At 41.1% G+C, this 15,444-nt stretch overlaps 1 pseudogene; it reads left to right on the top strand.

The window, feature by feature from the left end:
* Positions 1-313: 313 nt before the first annotated feature.
* Positions 314-5,781, top strand: LOC136148113 (endogenous retrovirus group PABLB member 1 Env polyprotein-like; annotated as a pseudogene).
* Positions 5,782-15,444: the final 9,663 nt, after the last annotated feature.

The following is a 15,444-nucleotide window of genomic DNA, read 5'->3' as shown; positions in this document are numbered from 1 at the left end:
TCTACCCCTGGTACATCCCCACCCCATCTCGGTGGTAGAACCAGGAGGGACGAGTGTGACGCCTGCATCGGCAAGGGACAGACTAAGTCCGACCAGGAAGGAAAAGCTTTTGGTGTAATGTCTGTCTACACCCCCATCTAGAGCAGGGAGGGACGCCTTCGGTAGAAAAATGGCACTGGTCGCTTTTTTTCTCTCTTACAGATGGGAGCTAACAATTCCAGCCTCACTCCTTTGAACTGTATCCTGAAAACTGGAATAGATTTGATTCCCAGGGCATAAAGAAGACACACCTGGTCCTCCTATGTGATACTGCATGGCCGCCGTACCCACTGTGAACCAGACTGGGACTACAACACAGCGAAAGGAAGATGGGATCAGAGTCATTTTGTCAGATGTATTCTTGAAGGACTCAGGCAGGCGCGTTCTAAGCCTTTAAACTATGGCAAACTGGCAGGCATAGAACAGGAGGAGAAGGAAGCTCCTGGTAAATTCCTAGACAAGACTGAGAGAAGCCCTTCGCAGATACACTGAGATTGATCCTGAAAGTGAGGAGGGAAAAGTGATCTTAAAGGATTGATTTCTCACTCAGTCGGCTCCAGATATTCGCCGTGAGTTATCAAAACAGGCGTATGGACCAAATCAGTCTTTAGATAATCTGTTACAACTGGCTCAGACAGTCTATCATGGAATGGAATATGAGGAAAAGAAAGAAAGGCAGAGAAGGACAAAGGAACAGGCAGAAGCCTTCCCAATGTCTATGAAAATCATTCTTAAACAGCCTGAGAAAAATGCCCAGAGGGACCCAGGTGAAAAGGGATGGGCTTGCTATTACTGTGGAAAGGAGGGGCACCTCAAGCGGGATTGCCCTCAGGCATCCAAGCCGCCCCGGCTCCATCTCCCGTCTGCAAAGGACCACACTGGAGGAGAGACTGCCCCCAGAGGCGTAGGTTTCAGGTGTCGGACTCTCAAGACAACCAGGACTGAAGGTGCCTGGGGGTCCCCACACAAGCTCCCGTCCTAATTACACCTGAGGAACCCCGGGTATTGATAACTGTGGAGGGCCAATCTGTCGATTTCCTTTTAGATACTGGGGCAACTTACTCCGTCCTTACTGAAGCCTCTGGCCCACTTTCTTCCTGATCCACTTCCATAATGGGACTGTCTGGACGAGCCAAAAGATATTATTTCAGTTATTTATCTTGCAACTGGGATTCTATGCTATTTTCACACAAGTTCCTGGTCATGCCAGAATCACCCTCACCCCTTTGGGGAGGGATATACTGAGCAAGGCCCATGCCTCTGTTTTCATGAATATGGAGCCCTCCCTTTCTCTCTCTTTAGTTGAATGAAATGTAAATCTTAGAGCATGGGTTGATGGAAAATCTATGGGTCGAACACAAAATGCTATTCCTGTAGTTGTCAAGCTCAAAGACCCACTCTTGTTTCCACATAAGAAGCAGTATCCACTGAAACCTGAGGTTAAGGAAGGGTTAAAACCCATCATTGAGAATTTAAAGGAGCAGGGACTGTTAGTTCCCTGTAACAGTCCATGAAACACTCCTATTTTGGGTATAAAGAAATCAAATGGTAAATGGAGACTAGTTAAAGATGTACGAATAATAAATGAGGCTGTGGTTCCTTTACACCCCGTGGTTTCTAATCCTTATATTCTATTGTCTGAAATTCCTGAACAAGTCAAATATTTCTCATTAACTGATTTGAAAGATGCCTTCTAGTCAGTGCCTTTGGCGGAAGAAAGTCAATTTCTATTTGCCTTTGAAGACCCCATGCAACCAGCTTCTCAGTTAACCTGGACAGTTTTGCCCCAGGGATTTCGTGACAGTCCCCACTTATTTGGACAAAGTTTGTCACGGGATCTACAAAACTTTAATAGCTCTGAAGCAGTGGTGTTACAATATGTAGATGATATTTTGCTCTTTGCTGAGACAGAGGAAGCTTGTTCACGAACCTCAAAAGATTTCTTAAACTTTCTGGCAGGCTGCGGTTACAAGGCATCAAGAGAAAAGGCTCAGCTTTGTCAACAATGTTAGATATCTGGGCCTAATCATATCAGAAGGGACTAGGGCCACAGGCCCTGAGAGAATTAAACCTATGCTAAACCATCCCCTACCTATGACTTTAAGACAATTGAGAGGATTTTTGGGAAACACAGACTACTGTCCTATTTGGATTCTGGGCTATGGGGAACTTGCCCGGCCTTTATATAAACTTATAACTGAAACTCAGCAGGCCCAAACCAACAAACTGGTTTGGTCTCCAGATACTTAAAAGGCTTTTAAGGTTCTTCAGACTGCTCTCCTGCAAGCTCCCACTCTGAGCTTGCCCACAGGGTCAGAATTTAATTTGTTTGTCACTGAAAGAAAAGGTATGTCTTTGGGAGTTTTAACACAACCCCAAGGGCCTCACCAGCAACCTATTGCTTATCTAAGCAGAGAATTAGATGTAATTGCACGTGGGTGGCCCCACTGCCTCAGAGTAATTGGGGCAGCTGATTTATTAGCACCTGAAGCTTTAAAAATAATTAATGGACGAAACCTTACTGTACTGACTTCTCATGATGTGAGTGGAATCTTAAATTCTAAGGTTAATATTTGGATGACAGACAGAAGGCTTCTTAAATATCAGTCATTGTTGTTAGAAGGACCAGTAACTAATCTTAAAGTTTGTGGAAATTTAAATCCTGCCACTTTCCTTCCTGAGAAGGAAAATGAAACACCTGATCACGATTGTTCCCAATTCCTAACTTTAAACTATACAGCTCAGGAAGATCTAATGGATCACCATTAGACAACCCTGACATGGAAATATTTACAGATGGCAGTTCTTTTGTTCGAGATGGAAAGTGTAAAGCAAGTTACGCAGTGGTGACTGCTGAACAGGTTTTAGAAGCAAAAATCTCTCCCCCAGGAAACCAGCGCCCAGTTAGCGGAGCTTGTGGCTCTGACCCGGGCTCTAGAGTTAAGCAAAGGGCAACGGGTGAATATTTACACTGATTCTAAGTATGCTTATTTGACTTTACATGCTCATGCTGCAATGTGGAAAGAAAGACCGTTTAAAACAGCAACAGGAGAACCTATTAAACATTTCAGAGAGACTGAGAGACTTTTAACTGCCATCTATTGTCCTAAAGAAGTAGTGGTTATGCATTGCAAAGGGTACAGCAGAAATGAGAGTAAAATAATCGCAGATAACCTGTTAGCTGACTCTCTAGCCAAAAAAAAGCGGCACTTTACGAAACCCCCTCACTACAGACGCCTTTGATCTGGACAGGTCCTGTGGAACAGGAAAAGCCACAATATACTGAGGAAGAATTAGAAAGATATGAGAAAAGAGGAGCAAAGATTACTGATAAAGGTTTACACCAGAGTTTTCATTTGGGTGCAGAAAGTACTTACCAGATGGCTTCTCGTTTGTTTGAAGGTAAAAATGTAATGAAAACTTTACAGAACATTATCAAAAGGTGTGAGGTTTGTCAGAAAAATAACCCAAAGACTGAAAAGCTAGCAAAATCTGGATTACACGATGTGGAAAGTATCCTGGAGAGGACTGGGAAATTGATTTCACTCATATGCCTAAAGCTAATGGATATTCTTGCTTACAAGTTTGGGCGGATACTTTTACTGGATGGATTGAGGCGTTCCCCTGAACAAGCTAAGGAGGTTATAAAGATTTTAATCCATGAAATTATCCCCAGGTTTGGGCTGCCACGGAGCCTTCAGAGTGACAATGGCTCCGCCTTTAAAGCTGCTGTAACTCAGGGGGTGTCTAAAGCTCTAGGAATAGAGTATCACTTACACTGTTCCTGGGGACCCCAATCCTCAGGAAAGGTTGAAAAAGCTAATGACATTATCAAAAGACATCTGCACAAATAAACCCAAGAGACGCAAGACAACTGGATTAAAGTCCTACCCATAGCTTTAATGAGGGCTCGAACTGCCCCCAAAAAGGAGGGACTGTCCCCCTTTGAATGTATTCATGGAAGGCCTTTCTTACCCACCGACATTATTATAGACCCTGAAGCCTTGGAATTAACTAATTATGTAACTCAGCTCTCAACTTTTCAACAGGCATTAACAGAACTCCGGGAGACGACTTCTGACGCAGCCTCTGAGTCAAGCAAGCCTCTATTTGAGCCAGGAACCGAGGTCCTCATAAAAACATTGGGGTCTGGGGGCCCATCCTTCAAGCCCCTCTGGGAAGGCCCTTACCAGGTTATTCTTTCTTCTCCCACAGCTGTCAAAGTACCAAGAATTGATTCGTTGGTATATCACTCGAGTTAAGAGGTGGCACCCTGACCAGAACTAAGTGATGTCACTTTATGTCTTTACTTTCTATGCTCTGACTTTGTACTTTTCAGATGGGCCTGATAATCTATGAGGCCTACTTATGCTGACTCCAGAAATCCTGAGTCTGCCGTTTGATCCTCAAGACAATGCCTTCCTGTCCTGGGCTCAGGCCTACGCAGCATTTCACAATCAGTCTAACTGCTGGGTCTGTGGAGCACTCCCCTCTTCATCAGTGGAAGGCTTCCTGTGGTGGACATCTCCACTTCAAGGAAAGGACTTTCTCCAAGTCTGCAAATACCTTCAACAATTGCATGTGATGCCTCTTCTTAAAGTGATGACATCTAACAACCCTAAAATGGACTGGTGCAATACTTTGTACTTTTAACTATGGACAAACGTGACTTTTAATTTTGATTATACATTGTCTCGGTTTAATGACTATTTTGCTACACATAAGACAAATAGGTCTGGATCTGATAGTTTTTTATCTGATGTTTATCAAATATGGGATGAGGCTATATGGCTAACTCCTAAAAAAGGATGTCTAATATCTACTGCCCCTATATGCTGGGAACAAAGAGAGCCACCCCCAAAAGTTAGCCAACAACTTAATTATAGTGATTGGAAACACTTGGGATTTTTGCCTCAGGAAATGTGCAATGTAATCATTCCCGTGTTTTCCAACCCCAATTCAGATCTTCCCTTTGGCCAGGAACTGTTTGGGACTGGATATCTCAGTCACACTGACTTGCTCCAAACAGGACTTATTGGATATGTGGCTCTTACCTATGGGCTTGGCATCCCCCTGGCTGGATAGGGAGATGCACCCTGGGTTTAGCTTTACTCACGGCTTTATATTTTCAGAGCTTCCAGAGAAGCCTGCTAATTTACCCCACCTTAAAACTTGGTGGGCAAGGTCTGTATTTCACTGGTATGCTTATTTGGCTGCAGTGTTTGTCCCCTCTTTGGGAACTACAGATGCTATGCTACGAGTGGATGCTTTGACTAATTTTACTCAACAGGCATTACAAGATTCTCAAAAAGCTACTTCAGCTCTTAATGCTGAACAAGCACAAATTAGAAAGGTGGTTTTACAAAACAGATTAGCTTTAGATATTCTGACAGCTGCGCAAGGAGGAACGTGTGCCATCATTCATACCCAATGCTGTACATATATACCTGAGTACTAATGTTACTCATTTTACTAAACACATGACCAAGATGACTGTGGTTATGGATACTCCTGAAGGCTCAATTGCCTCACTTTGGGAGACGTTAACTAGTTCCCCATGGTGGAAAACTATCTTAATTACAATAATTATGATTGTTCTATTTTTGCTGTTACAGATGCTCCCTGCATTCTAGTCACATGAAGGCTTTTAAGTTACAAATGGTTGTCCAAGCTCCTATGAGTGCCACAGCCTCCTCCAACTATTATTACCTGGGGCCCCTGGGTCAGAGACCCTCAGTATGAGGGTTAGGAGAATATGTTGCCTTAACAATTTAAAGACCATGCCCCTAAACAGTAGTTACGGAATGAAAATGATGCCCCTTTCCCTTGGCAACATAATTCTCCTAAAAGAAAAGGGGGGAATGAGAGAGTCAATTCCTAGGCAGGTTGATAAGAAGTCTAGGGGTCCCCATGGAGAGAGGGGTTGGAATTCTCAAGGAGGAAGAAAGGACAAATTTTTTCCCCCTCTACCTTCCTTAGGATTATATAACAATAATGTATCCTGCCTGAAGATATTCTCTGAAAAAAAAACCTTCTGGCTAATTCTGTTATCTCAAAATGTAAATTATGGGAGTAGATCTGGTGAGGTCTTTACAACCTCCAGACATTCTTTTGATTCACTGTAATAACTAATTTGAGAGTATATAATTCCAGGGCTAAGACTAGCAAGAGGGTACTCTTTCTACCCACTTCTGATGTCTAGGTCAGAAGCTTTCTCTATCTCCTTTATACTTTAATAAAACATTATTACACAAAAGCTCTGAGCGATCCAGCCTCGTCTCTGGACCCGGATTGAATTCTTCTCCTCCAGAGGCCAAGAATCCCGGCGTCTTTGCATGATTCAGCAACAACCTTTCACTATGAGTGACTATCCCATTTCTTCTAAGGGATTCTTGCCCCCAGTAGTAGACATAATGTTCATCTAAATTAAATTCACCCATTACAGCCCATTTGAGTTCACTGATTCCTAAAATGTTGATGTTCATTCTTGCTATCTCTTGTTAGATTATGCAAATATATAATTACCCTATCAAATTACTATGAACATTTCTAACCTCTTACTCTCAACTCAATCTCATTGCAGATCAGTAACAAACAGTTCAGGAACTAACACTGGCTCATGAAACACACATTGAGTAGCACACAGGAAAAATTTTAAATCTATGTCAGATTCTTAGAATTAATAAAAGGATTTAGCAATGTAGCTACCTTTAAAATAAATGTACAAAATTATTTATATCTATATACATCAGCTACAAACAAAAACAAGATAAAGATATGTTATCTACATATAATAAAGGTATCTAGAGAAAGTTTGGAATTTTTTTTGAGATATATTAAAGAACTGGGGCTTCCTTAGTGGCTCAGATGGTAAAGAATCCACCTGCAATGCAGGAGACCTGGATTCAATTCCTGGGTCAGGAATATCCCTTGGAGAAGGAAATCGCAACCCACTCCAGAATTTTGGCCTGCATAATTCCATGGACAGAGGAGTCTGGCAGGCTACAACCCATGAAGTCACGAAGAGTCGGACGTGACTGAGTGACTAAGCACATATTAAAGAACTAAATAAAGCCACATTTATTGAATATCAAGAATGTATGTTATTTTAGTGTTAATTCTTCACCAATTGATTTGTATATTCTAATGTGAAACTCCTCTTTCAACCCAGATATTGATAATTTGGGCTCTTCCTCCCATCTTCCTTACTCCCCTCCTTTCTTCTTTCTCTCTCAATCAATCAGTCTACTAGGGGTTTCTCAATTTCATTGAACTTTTTAAAGAATCAGATTTTGGCTTTTTCTGTTGCTTGCTTTCTCTCTCAGTGATTTTTGCATTTATTATTATTTCTTTTGTTTTCACTTACAGTAGGTTTACTTTGCTTTTTTTGTAGTTTCTTAAGTAGGAAGTTAGCTCACTGGATTTTAGGCCTTTTTTTCATTTCTAATATAAGTATTTAGAAATATAAATTTTCTTCTAAGCAATAGTGTTACTGCATCCCACAAATTTTGATATTTTTATTATCTAGATTCATAGATTGTCTAAAATATTTTCTAGTTTCCTTTGATTCCTTCCTTGATTCATAGATTACTTAGAAGCATGTTATTTAATTTCCATGTATTGGGTGATGTTTCCCAAGGTACTTTAATGTTATTGATATTTTATCTGATTTCAAAATGGTCAGAAAATATTCTATGTAAAATTTCAATTCTTTTAAATTGGTTGAGACTTACTTTATTGCCTAGAATTCAGTCTTTCTTGTATAATTAACCATGTACAGTTCAGAAGAATGTGTATTTTGCAGTTATTAACCAGTGTTTTATAATTATTATTAAAGTCAAAGTTGCCAATACTGTGATTCAGATCTACTATGTCTCTACTTATTTTTTTTTCCTTTGCAGAGGAACATTTGGTAAACATTCATTTGGGCCAAGCATGTTCTTCCATGCTGTGACTATGAGTTTTCTCCATATCATACTTTTCCCCAGTTCTCTTTGTTGCAAATCTTCCAATTGTATTCTTTCTACTAAAGCATTATTCTGAGCTCCCAAACTAGAATGCATTCATGCTTCTGCACATCTCTCCCTACAGGCAAAACAAATAATCAGATGTATTCCTTGAAGTTCAACCCAATGAGAGAGAGGATTTTTTCCTCTAGTATTTTCCAGAGCTACTCCTAAATGGGGCTGTTAACATTGTAACAGCTTACTTTAGCAGATGTAACCACCCAAAAACCATGCTCAAATGGTTCTTCCTAGCCTACTGGTCATGTGGAACCCTACATGTGCTGCAGGTATAGGCTAAGGGTGAGAAAGAAATACAGAAGTAGTCGGTGCCCTGAGAGTGTGAACTACAGGATCATGCACCTAATTTGTGCCTGAGTCCTGCTCAGATCACATCTTGATGCCTCCTCTTGGTGACACAGCACTGCCAAGCACACCAAATCTAAGGCTTTGTGAATAAAATAATTCCCATTTTGTGATGGGTAGTTTTGTTCTCCTGGTTACTTGAGCATTCATGATAGGAGGTTCTGGTTTCTCAAAAAGAAAATCATTATTTGACTAATATGACATATATTTGCTCAAAAGTCCTAAGGGCCTTCACTGTGAGACTTCTTTTAGGGCATGCTCAGACCCAAGAAAGCAATGTGAGCTGCCACAAACATGCCAAGATCATGGAACCCACTACATTATCAAGATTAAGCAGCCAGTGTCTTCCACAGCAACATAAACAACCTGAAGAGCCTTCTCTTATTCTATGTGCCATTCAAATTGGGAACTTCAGAGATTATGTCATAACTAGACAAGTAGTACACCCAAACATGTCAAATGTTGCTTAAAATATCCATAGAGAACCAAAAAGCTTTGGATTTATTTCTCAGTGATGGGAGATTTGAGATGCAGCAATTTCCTTTTTGCTTTAGTGAAGATATCACAGCTGGCTCTGAACTACTGGATCCAGAACATTTCCTGATGTAGAAGGTTCATAGATTTTCACGAATCTATTCCCACTCTGACAAGTGTCTTACTGAAGCATAAAATAGTCTTGTGTGTGTGTTTAGTTGCTCAGTCGTTTCCAACTCTTGCAACCCCACAGATTAACCTGCCAGGCCCCTCTGTCCATGGGACACTCCAGGCAAAAATACTGGAGTGGGTTGCCATTTCCTTCTCCAGGGCATCTTCCCAATGCAGGAATCGAACCTAGGTGTCCTGCATTGCAAACAGATTCTTTACTGACTGAGTTATGAGGGAAACCAAAATATTCTTACTACTTACCAATCATCAAGCCCAATCAGCATGATTTCATCAAGATGGTGGATAAGCATTACAGTCTTTGAGATACTAAGATAACAAGACCCTTTCAAACCAAATAGTGACTAAGAATTGAGAATCGACATAGCTCTGGGGAAGAATGAAGACATGCCTTGGCCCTTGCTGAGAAAAACCAAAATAACTGTTCTCTACTTATTAAAATAGAAGAAAAAAAGAGAAAGGGTTCTGCCGGATTAATAGTTGTCTCTAAGTGTCAGGAGTCATATTGACTTGTTCTTGTGAGAGATGTCAACGGAAACACCAGATATCATCATAGTCACCACATGATTAGGTTTATAACAATCTACTATAATTTTCCAGGATCCAAGTTTATTCTGCACAAGGCAAAAAGGCAAATTAAATGCACATGCTGTAAAACTAACCACACTTATAGCCTTTATGGTGACACTAATTTTCTGTGAATCTCCCTGAGTTTGGGAACTGTTTTACTATTTTGGTAAGTGAGGGTAATTTCAGAGGTTTTCAATAAGTTCAATCAAAATAAACCTTGCTCCATAAATCAGAAAGCAAATGGAAGGAATTCTGTGGTTGCTCCATCTGTCTAATCCAGTCATACATCCCAGACACTGGGAAATTATTCTAGCATCACACATTTACTCAGTCCTCCATGAAAAACAACCAAGCCAAAACATTTTAATCACCTGACCCACTCAAGTTCCCACCACCAATGGACTACAGTGGTATTCTCAGGCCCTAATAAGCCCCCAAAAGTTGGAGCTATTTTTCTTTTCCCAGGATGTAGTTACAATCAATCAGTGGCTTCAGCTCTCTTTGAGAAAGGCTAGGAGTGCTTTATGTACTTGAAGTGTCATCCCAAGACCTTTCAATCCCACTTTCCCTTTATTCAAGGATCCCTGAAGATGTGAATCACTCAGTGAGAGGCCAGGACTTCTATATACTGATGACTCAAGCAGACTTCTGTTCAATGAAGGCAGTCTGCTGCTTTTGGAATACATTCTCACACACACACTCAGGGCTCTGCCCACATACATTAGTAACATGTGTGTGTGTTAGCCGCTCAGTCGTGCCCAACTCTTTGCAACCTCATGGGGTGTAGCTCACCAGACTCCTCTGTCCATAAGATTTCCCAGGCAAGAATACTAAATATGCATATTGCTAGTATAATATATATAATTCTCTTGAGTCTAAGCCTCTACTCAAATGGTTTACCCTGTACTTGCCCCTTGAGGCACACTTGACTTGGACTCCAGTTATAGGTCAGATAGCAATGCCAAGTGGCATGTGTGGTCTATGACATGGAACTGCATCTCATTTCAAGGCAGCTGGCACAAGTGAGGTCCTTAAAGTTCTTTAGGAACTAGAACAACTTAACCAACAAAGGAGGATGATTCATCTGCATCAAGCAGACTTGGTGGGGGTGGAAAGTTTGGGGTACTTAAATACATCTGAATTTACAAAATATTCATCTTCTGATTCTTGGGCTCTTACATTTAACCCATCGAGATCTTAACTTCCCCTTAAGAGAACTGGCAAAGTATAAATTCAATCTACACATTAATTCAACAAAATGTAATATTAGGTTCAGCATCTGACTTGGAGATATGTTGGCTCTAAAAGGAATATAAAAGGGATCAGAGATACCTTCTGTGCAGCAGTGGAGGCTCTCTAGCACTTGAGATCATGCCTTGAATTTAAAACCTTAGTTTTGCTATTTTTTAAGCTCTCTAGTGCAGTTAGATATATGCAGCCCACCTATAGTCTTTATATTTCAACTTCTTGCCATAGTATTTCATCTTAGAAACAATTTATCCTAACAAAACCATTTTTTTCCCAATACACACTTCATTCCAGGTGTTCAAGTACATATTGTACCATGATATACCATAGTTTTGGTGTTCCGTCCTCTGGTCCTAGTGATATCTTTAAAGCCTTCGAACACAACCAGATTAGAAACCAGTTACATATTCACATTTCCTTGAGAGTCTGTGGCCTGTACCATGCTCAGTATTGATTTTGGCATTGTGAGGATTCCAACAGAAAGAGTTAAGATCACACTGAAATTGCTTAAGGACAAAGAATTGATTCTGGCTAATAAAAGCCTGGAGGAGAAGGGGAGGACAAAGGATGAGATGGTTGGATGGCATCACTGACTCAATGGACACGTGTTTGAGCAAGCTCCAGGAGTTCCTGAAGGACAGGGAAGCCTGGCGTGCTGCAGTCCAGGGAGTCACAAAGAGTCATACATGACTGAGCAACTGAGCTGAATGGAATAAATGGCTTCTATAATCATTGAGCTAGCAGAACCAGATTATAGGCTCAGCTTCCAGGAATGGAAAGTGATAGCACAAAACTGAACTGACACAGCAAGAAACCACTTTGCAAGTACCTCAGGAGGCTTCCCCTACAGCTGCCAGCTCCAGAACCACGCCACCACCTACCACAAGAAACCACATGCCAAGGTGAGGTGCTGCCACCTCCAGAAAAGTGGTGTGGCCTCTGCTAAGAGTCACCAATAAAATAGATCTCTCCACTGACATCAGTTGTGAATTGAAGCCTCCTGTGAGTATATCTGACAGAGAAATCCATCCCAGAACTCTTGGCTGCAAGGAAACCTGAAATACAACTGTTCTCTTTCTAGGCTCTGCTAAATAAGAAAGCAGATGAAAAAATATAAATAAAAGGAAGATAAATGAAAAACATGCCAATCCATAGTATCTGCTCCCATACTTTAGGCGGAGAAACTGTACTAGGCTACATGTCCAAAGCATTGTCATGAACAACTTCAAAAAAAATGTGAAAATAGGAAAATTGTAACCAGGTCTATGTCCAGTTATGTACATACACAGGGAAAAATGAATTCTCACAATAGTAGTAAGTGAATGAATTACAGCTACATGGATGATTCTTAGCAACATAATATTGAGAGTAAAGCAAGTCTAAACTACTATATACAGCACAATATGATCTTCATAAAGCTTCAAGGCAAACCAACTATATTGTTTAATGATACAAGCAGATGTAGTATAACTATACTTGAAAAAGCAAAGAAATTATGACCATCAAATTCATGAGGGAAGAAAGAATTGAGGAAAAAATATTTTTCTTCAATGGAGTTGAAGAAATAGTCTAGTTGATAGGTTGACTGTGGGTGATCATTTTTTTTTAAACTATAGTTTAAAACATGTTACATTCCATGTTTATGTATTATATAGTTATATGCTAAAGATTTAAAAGTTGGTGTTAGCTTAGTTTGCATTTTAAAAGCATGAGGTTCAAATAAAATAGCAGTGGTTTTTCTACTTTATGTGTGATCATTATATGTGCTATACCTACTTCAGGTAATAAAGTTTATGGAGAATATTTGCAAGCTGTAGGGTCTTTACAGAAATGCTTCTCCACCTTGACTGTCCATTGGAATCATCTGCGAGCTTTAAAAAATACTGATGTCAGCTTCCTGCCACTGGGAAGATGATGACAAATAGTGGGTCTTGAGTGCAACCTGGGTACCAGGAGTTCGTAAAGCTCTCCGAGTGGTAACATTTGTATGCAACATTGTAAACTACTTCTTTTAGAGGAATACAGTCCAGATTGGATGCTTCCTCAAAAGAGGCATCAAATGAGTACTGATCCCTAGAGAAGGAAATGGCTAAACTGAAGCACAGCATTGGCAGGGTTTCATGTTAAAGGGGGGTGAGCAGCTTCATTGCACCTACTTCAGACAGTCTGAAATGCTAGTCTGCCATGTCTCGTGTTGCACTCAGAACTTAAGTCTTATGCCTCGTAAATGTGGGGGTTCCTAAGGTCATGTTTTCATGTTTCTGGTATCTTAAAGTAGCCAGGTATGCACAGCACACTGAGTTACACATTGCTGGAATTTTATATAGGGATTTAAGGAATTTAGGATTCCTTTCTGGTGAAAGTATCTTTCTATCAATCAGGAAAGCAGATATATGGAGAAAGGCTGTTATAACTGTACTCCAGGGACAGCAGGCAGAGAGCAGGGACTCAGCACAGGGTGAATTTTCTCAAACAATGAGGACCTCACCTAGCCTAAAGGTCTGGGAATGTGTGTGTGCATATGGGTTAGGCAAAGGTTTGGAGACATGACTACAGAACACAAGCCAGCCTATGATTCTGTGTTCCCATCAGTACCTTTACTAAAAAAGAATATTTTTGTTATCTTAACAGCCAAAATAACTGGATAGGATGAGATGATGGCTAAGTGAATCTCTCCTTCACCAGGACACCCCCCTTGCCCATACTTACATGCATCCAGATCATCTATAACTAGTTAAATCACTCAGAAAATAACATCAGTACAGTTCCAGTCCTGTCTTCCAGCCCCTCGTGGGTGAGTTAGCTTCATTCTGCTCCACAGAAATTCACCTCAAATCTAGCAAATGTGTGCTTCGGGCAATAAAATTAGTATACTTATAAACAAAATGTGGGTGGTTATTGCCAACCTATCCTTGCTGAGAAAGCATAGTCAAGTGTATACTTTGTAAGATCGTGGTGGGAGAAGCAGCATCTGACCAGCTTACAAACAGTTAGAAAGTGCTACTTAGAAAGTTGCACAAATGAAACAAAAAAGTTCCCAATCACAGAGCTGGGGGAGTTGGTCCCAAAGCCCAGCGCACAAGCCCAATAAACTAGACTGGTCTACATGGAGATCTCTGCTACTCAAGCAAGGATGGCTGGCAGGGATGAAAATGAACAGAGTGTGAAGCATGCTTTGTTGGTTTCCCCAGCTGGCTCTAACTAAGCCTGAGCTCTTACACACAGGGTGGTATATCACATGGAAAATCTACTCCCCAACCAGAGAACAGCGGACAGGAACAAAGACTGAAAGAGTAGTTGATGCATTCTTAACCCACCTATTCCAGGTCCTCTCAGGCCAAGGTCTTAAGCAGGCCTTCTCAGGCCAGGTCTTAAGCAGGGAGTTTAAACAGAGAGAAGGAGACATCCTTCTCCTGCCTGTTCCTTACTCTTCCAGACAGAAGGACACAAAGAGGGGAGCAACATTATCCCCACACAGGACTTCAGCCCCTCTGACATATCTGCCTTTGAAAATGTGGCCCCATCAGAGCTCTGGAACTTGAGTGACTCCTCTCCTCCTTGTGAAATAAAGCTCATTTCCCTTCTTGACTTCTGACTTTTTTGTGTGGAAGTGGTAAGGGCCAAGGAAAGGAACATCCTTGAGTTCCATCAAGGGCTAAACATACCCTTTTGGAAATGAAGCTCTAATATAATTTTCAAATACAAACAGAAGCATATTGTGGGTGTTTTATTAAAAAATAGCCTTAAAAATAATCTTCAAAGATTCCACACAGAACATGTCACAGCCAACACTAATTCTTAGGGGTAGCAAGGAAAAACTACCATTCATTGAGAAGCTACCTATTCTCAACACGCAGGTGACACGCACTGTTCTAGGAGGTAAATACAACACTTTTGAGCTCAGGGTTGCTCTACCTCATGTTACAGACAGAAATAGAGGCCTGGGAAATTTTGCTTTCCTGCCCATCAAACAGACAATAAAAGAGACGATTTTTCAACCAAACCGTGTTTCCTACACCCATGTTCTTCCTCCTACAGCACAAGCCCCGTTTAAAAGCTGAGAGCCTATAAAAAGGGCTGCTGCTGTTGCTGCATCGCTTCAGTCGTGTCCGACTCTGTGCGACCCCACAGACGGCAGCCCACCAGGCTCCGCCGTCCCTGGGATTCTCCAGGCAAGAACACAGGAGTGGGTTGCCATTTCCTTCTCCAATGCATGAAAGAGAAAAGGGAAAGTGAAGTTGCTCAGTCGTGTCCGACTCTTAGCAACCCCATGAACCGCAGCCTACCAGACTCCTCCCTCCATGGGATTTTCCAGGCAAGAGTACTGGAGTGGGTCAACAGTGCCTTCTATAAATAGGGCAGAATATGTGAAAATGGGAGAAGGAATCAGAATTCCAGCTGAGCTATTTCAAATACTGAAGATGATGCTGTTAAAGTGTTGCATTCAATATGCCAGCAAATTTGGAAAACTCATCAGTGGCCAAAGGTCTGGAAGAGGTCAGTTTTCATCCCAAGCTCAAAGAAGTGCAGTGCTAAAGAATGTTTAAACTACTGC

Source organism: Muntiacus reevesi, chromosome 16 (assembly GCF_963930625.1).
Source record: "Muntiacus reevesi chromosome 16, mMunRee1.1, whole genome shotgun sequence".
Lineage (NCBI taxonomy): Eukaryota > Metazoa > Chordata > Mammalia > Artiodactyla > Cervidae > Muntiacus > Muntiacus reevesi.
Note: the sequence above shows the minus strand (reverse complement) of the source record. Positions and strands in the feature narration are given on the sequence as shown.